Source organism: Beta vulgaris, chromosome 3, assembly GCF_026745355.1.
Source record: "Beta vulgaris subsp. vulgaris cultivar EL10 chromosome 3, EL10.2, whole genome shotgun sequence".
In the NCBI taxonomy this organism is placed as follows: domain Eukaryota; kingdom Viridiplantae; phylum Streptophyta; class Magnoliopsida; order Caryophyllales; family Amaranthaceae; genus Beta; species Beta vulgaris.
Window position 1 is genome coordinate 8,529,297 of NC_079204.1, and position 6,777 is coordinate 8,536,073.

At 39.8% G+C, this 6,777-nt stretch overlaps 1 pseudogene; it reads left to right on the forward strand.

Moving 5' to 3' along the window:
* The first annotated feature begins 212 nt into the window (after positions 1-212).
* LOC104888634 (probable aquaporin TIP5-1) lies at positions 213-2,933 on the forward strand (annotated as a pseudogene).
* Positions 2,934-6,777: the final 3,844 nt, after the last annotated feature.

Sequence of the window (6,777 nt, forward strand, 5' to 3'; positions counted from 1 at the left end):
AAAAAGAAAATGGGAACTATATTTTGGGACGGAGGAAGTAAAAAACAACCTCCTGTCTCAATTTTTCAGTTTCCATTTTCTTTCCTTCAACCAAAACAACATTTTCTTCTCTGATATCTCTTCTTACCAATTTCATAGTAATTAACTTGTAATCAACACTTTTTTGATTATTAGTTTTTAGACTTAATCAAACAACATAAACCAACAAAAAAATGGCACCAAGAACAACATTTACTGTCCATTTTCGACAATCAGTTACTCCAAATGCTCTGAGATCTTACCTTGCTGAATTCATCGTCTCCACTTTCATCTTTGTCTTGGCTGCCGCTGGATCAGCCATGTCGTCTCGTAAGCCCCATTATTCGACTAATTATTTCATATTGTTTTATCAATCAAGATTAATTATACTAATTCTCCTCTGTATCTTATATTTACCATGAATTTAAACTTACAAATACACACATTTTCTTAGACTAAGTTTGCATATTGCTTTCAGTTTCTCATAATTTGATTATATTCATATTATACAAGTGTGGAGAATAATTGTGTTAACCTGATCAGAATTCCTTTCTATCTTGTGTGTATATACAATATTACACTACCACATATGTTCAGTTTGTAGTTTATCATGACTAGGTAAATTTTGCAACATTGGTGTACATATCATTTTTACGTTATGTGTTACTTTTTGTTTTGTAGGAAAAATAATGCCAGGTGCAAGGTCTGATCCATCTAGCCTAGTAGTTGTAGCCATAGCAAATGCATTTGGGCTGACCACCGCCGTCTATATATCCGGTAGCGTTTCCAGTGGCCACGTTAAGCCCGCCGTCACATTTGGAAAGGTGGTAGGATGCCACCTTCCAATTCCTACTGCCCTCTTCTATTGGATATCTCAGATTCTTGGTTCTGTCATGGCTTGCCTCCTCCTTAAGATTGTCACTGTTAATCAAGTAATTATTTTAACTTCTTTCCTTTTACATTTAGCTTTATTGTAGACTAATTTTGTCCATTGTATTTAATTGATTGATACAATGTGTTCTTGATCACACTAAAAATATGATGGTAATACTTGTACTCCCTCCGCATTGTTTTGACTTTTGCATTATTCGTACAGTTATTTTTATCTAAAACTTGTGAATAATATATGATACTGCCTTTGTTTTTTTTTTCATTCTCATATAGAATCTTGACACTATTCATACTTAGAGAGAAATTTCTCAATTATTATTAATTTATAAGAAAATTTTAGTCACGTGGGGTCTTGTTTGATTCGTCTTAATTAGTACATTATTAATATTCAATCGTTATAATTTTTACTAATATATAATGAAAGATATTTACGTTCAAAAATATGCATTGGAAGTGTGCATAGGAAGGTGAGAAAGATAAAAATACAGATGGAGTACAATTTTAGCATATAAGGTGCAAAAATTATTAAAAAAGACGGTCTAATTTTAATAAAAAGTAGACCTAGTCACTAAATGGATTAAACTAGTCACCATAAGAAATTAACCTAATCACTATTGGGCTAATTCTCTTTTTAATATTGGGCTTACCATTGTCTAATTTTAATTTAAAAATAGACAGTCTCTTACAAGACAAACTCTATAAGGTGTTGTTTGATTTATTTCAATATATATTTACAAGATTTAATTTTTTCTATAATTTTCACAAAATTTTCATTTTTAAAGATATTAATAATTAAAGTTGTACATCGACAAACATAAAAGTCAAAACGTTGCAACTAAAAAAGATGGAGGAAGTATTATATATTGTATTTGTGTAATTGTATTGAATAATGTGTGATTTATTGGAGTCATCTTGCAGAATGTGGTACCCCATGCAATATCAGAGGAAATGACCGGGTTCGGAGCATCCATTTTGGAAGGTGTACTCACATTTGGTTTAGACTACACTGTCTACGCAGCAAGGGACCCAAGACATGGACAATTGGGCTCTATTGGACCCTTGTTATTGGACTAATAACCGGAGCGAATGTGCTAGCTGCTGGCCCGTTTTCTGGTGGGTCAATGAATCCAGCATACTCTTTTGGGGCAGCTGCTGTTGGTGGCAGTTTCAAGAACCAAGCAGTTTATTGGATCGGACCCTTACTTGGGGCGACAGTTGCCGGGCTTTATATGATAATGTGGTTTACCCGCCTCATGAATTGGATCCTCCTCGGTGTGGACAAGAGGGAACCCGAGTTTGATTTGGTTTGAACGAGCTACTTGTTTGTTTGGTTGATACTTAATAGCTTTGTTTTATGTCATTGTCACTTGTTTTAGGCTTGCTACTACGTTTTAGGTAGCCAATTTTAGGGTGTGGTTTATACTTTGTACCTTGGTGTAGTATCAGTAATGATAGCCTCGTAGGATTTTACCTCTTGAACTAACAATGTCTACTAAAATTTAGTACGTTCTTATGTACTTTTACCTTTAATACTTTGTTGATTTCATTGACTAGGGTAATTTTTTTTTTCTAACAATCAAATCTATTTTTCTTGATAAAATTACTAAGTGAGAACAAGATGGTTTTTTTTTTTTTTTTTTGACAAGAGAAAAACACCATTTTATTAAGAAATTCCAGCAGAAATGTCTGCACTTACACAATCTGCCACTACAGGAGGAAACTCCTCCAACCATACCCTCATACCTTCATAGGTGCAACTCAGCTTTGCTAATTCATGTGCCACCCCATTTCCCTCCCTTTTTACAAAAGAAAAAGAAACCTGCCTACAAGAACTAGCTAAAACATGTATATCACGCAAGACACTACCCAGCAAAGAAAGCTCACTACTTCTCTTTTTCAGCTTAGAGAAGATTGACAGATTATCTGTTTCAAGCACTAAAACATCAAAACCTGCTTCCATTGTTACTTGTAAAGCGTGCCTCATTGCCATTGCTTCCACAACTTCCACTGCGAACATTCCCGACATAAATAAGCTGGTGGCTACCACCACATCCCCTACACCATCTCTCGTCACTCCACCACATCCCACTCCTTTCCCCTTGAAGATTGCACCATCCGAATTCACTTTGTAAGCACTTCCCTCCGGAGCAATCCACTTGTTGTTGAAGTGAGGGCGTGAGCCAGCTAACCCCTCTCCCTCATTTGCTTTTTCATATTCCCCCACCATCCCTACAGCTTTATGGATCAGCTCATCCACATTTCTCTTTTTTCCTTCAAAAACCCATCCATTCCTCCTTAACCATAATCCCCAACACAAACTCCAGAAGATACTCCACCACTCCATATCCACATACCGACTTCGAAGCGTCACACACCATTCCCGGAACATCACTGTGTCAGATAGGTTCACTGTTAACCTTAAGGGTGAGACATGCCATACCTTCTTCGCTTCTTCGCACGTCCCCAGGGTGTGCATTACAGTTTCATCATATTCCCCACACATGGCACACCTTTGATCCACCTCCATTCCACGCACACGTAAATTCTCACGCACTGCTAGACCACCGTGGAGCGCGCGCCACGCGAAATGTTTTACCTTAGGGGGCACACTTGCATTCCATACCACCCCCCAATCCGGTCCTTCATGGCCTACCGAAGTCGTAGCTCTCCCACATAAAGCTTCTTGCATTAGCATTCGATATGCACTTCTAACCGTGAAATTTCCATCCTTCGAACCGGTCCACGTCCATTGATCATCAGCATCAAAAAGTGGGATGGGCACATTACAAATTGCTGCAGCTTCCCCCGGCGAAAAGAGTTCATTTAATAGGGCAATGCTCCATTCTCTCCCCTCCCACAGCTCCTTCACCACATGTGGAGGATTCTCATGGTGAACTGGACTAGATACAACCTTAAAACTTGGTAGCCCAACCACCCATGGATCATGCCAAATATCAATGCTAACACCATTACCAATTAGTCTGCGAGCGCCCGATTCCACTACCTTTCGCGCACCCAATATTGAGCGCCAAGTAAAGCTCATATAGGACGTGACCTTAGCCTCCCAAAAAGAGCAGTGAGGGAAGTATTTTTGCTTTAAGATGCGTGTCATGAGCGATTCCCCACCATTTAAAATCCTCCAAGCTTGCTTTGCAAGTAATGCTTGGTTGAAAACTTGCAAATTACGGAAACCCATTCCTCCAATTTTCTTCGGGTTATACATTTTCTCCCATGCCACCCAACAAGTCTTTCTTTCATCTCCTTTTTGCCCCCAATAAAAATTCCTACACAATCTTTCTACCTCCTTCAATATACTTACCGGCATAGCGAAACATTGCATTGCGTAAGTGGGAATTGCCTGTGCTATGGACTTAATGAGGGTCTCTCTTCCTGCTTGAGACAAATAATTTTCTTTCCACCCTTTAAGCTTCTTCCAGATGCGATCCTGAATAACTTGGAAAACCTGTTTCTTCGAGCCTCCAATATACGTCGGCAGACCCAAATACTTCTCATGTCCATCAACAGCCTTAAAAGATAACTTCATCTGAAGCGTGTTTTTCTGATCCAGTTCAATATTTCGGCTAAAAGACACCTCAGATTTTTCCATATTCAGTTTCTGACCTGAAGCAGCTTCATAGATTGAAAGAATTTCTAAAACATTCTCAACTTCTCCTTCATTTGCTCGCACAAATAGCAAACTATCATCAGCAAAAAATAGATGGGATATAGGTTCCACCTGTCTACCAATCTTTATGCCATGGATATCACCCCTTCTTTCAGACGCACGCAACAACGCAGACAACCCCTCCGCACACATAATGAACAAGAAAGGAGATAGCGGATCCCCTTGCCGGAGCCCTCTACTAGGCTTAAACTCTCTCGAAGGTTGGCCGTTAACAAGCACTTTGAATGACACAGTAGTAACACATTTCATAATGTTTTTAACATAATTGTTCGGAAATTGAAACTGATGCATCATTTTCTCCAGAAACTCCCATTCCACCCTATCATAGGCTTTACTCATATCCAATTTAAGCCCCAAAAAACCTTTTTTTCCTTTTTTCTTCTTTCGCAGATAGTGGAAACACTCATAAGCAACCAACACATTGTTAGTAATTAATCTCCCCGGGACAAAACCACTTTGAGACTCATGTATAATACTAGGAAGAATTAATTTCAGTCTATTCGCAAGGACCTTTGACACTATTTTATAAATCACATTACAAAGGCTAATTGGTCTAAAATCAACAGGGGACTCACATTTTTTCTTCTTAGGAATGAGAACAATATGAGTCTGATTTATAGAAGCAATATCACCATTACCATTTAAAACATCTAACACTTTGTCAATCACATCCTTACCAACCATACTCCAGAATTTTTGAAAGAAAAGTGCCGACATACCGTCCGGGCCGGGTGCTTTTGTGGGGTGCATCTGGAACACTGCATCATGTACCTCCTCCCCCGTAAAAGGGGCTGCGAGCTGCTCAACTTGAGCTTGTGACACCCTATTATCCACACACTCAAGAACCGGTGCTGCATCAATATGGCCACTAGTGGAAAATAAATCCTCAAAGAAGGCAGCGATTACTTCCGTAACATGATCTTCGTCTTTGTATTCAGTACCCGCAGCATCCTTTATACTAAGGATGTGATTTCGAGCCACTTGCTGTTTAGCTTTAGTATGAAAAAAGGTGGTGTTTTTGTCCCCATTTTTTAACCACTCCTGGCGACTCCTCTGCTTCCAGTACAACTCCTCCCGGGTTTCGAGCTCGTCCATCCTATCATCGAGAGCCTTCATCTGGGCAATGGTTTCAGCACTTTGGATGTCACCCATGAGCTGCTCCATTTTATTTCGACAACTTTTCATCTCTGCCATAAAATCACCAAACTTACTCCTCCCCCATGCACTCAAATGACGAGAGGTGTGCGCAATCTTCGAACATAGGTCACCAGCATTCGACCAAGCATCCCCAATAATCTCCACACAACTTTCATCCCTAAGCCACATTGCTTCAAAGCGGAAGAGGCGAAATTTCCTCTTCTTTTTTGGCACATCAAGGTTCCCTTTCAAACATAATAGAATAGGTAAATGATCAGATTTTCGCTTTGAAAGGTGCGTCACAAATGATCCCGGGAAAGCTTGCCGCCATACTGGTGTAGCGAAAAATCTATCCAATCTCTCTTGGACGTTTTGTTCCCCTCCTCGGTTATTAGTCCACGTGAAATCATGGCCAACATAACCCAAATCTTCCAAATGGCAGAACCTAGTAGATTGACGCAAAATTTCCGCCTCCTCCGTCCGAAACTCATTTCCTCCTTTTTTTTCAGTAGACATCAGCATCAAGTTAAAATCGCCCCCGCAAAGCCAAGGTTCATGTTGGTCCTCCTTCAGCTGCCTTAACAAAAGCCCTGTCTTCTCCTTATGCTCCTCTTCTGGGAATCCATAAATTCCTGTGAATCGCCATCGATCATTATCCACCGATTCTACCCAAACATCAATGTGATTATTAGAGTAAGATTTTGTGATAATGCTCAGATTCTCTCCCCATAAGAGAGCTAGCCCTCCACTTCTGCTTCGACCTTCACCCGCGCAATCCACAGCCACCATATTTTTCATTTTCAATTTTTGTTTTATTTTTTCCATCTCAAAAACTCTAAGACGAGTTTCAGAAAGAAATACCATTTGGGGATGTTCAAGAATGATGATGCGCTTTAACGCATTTACTGCAGGGATATTCCCCAAACCCCTACAGTTCCACGAGAGGATGTATATCATTGTTCATCGAGGGCCCAGGGTGTGGGGCCCGCCACTTGTTGCTCATTCACCTCTACTGCTCGTTTTTTGGATGACATAATGGTATCTAC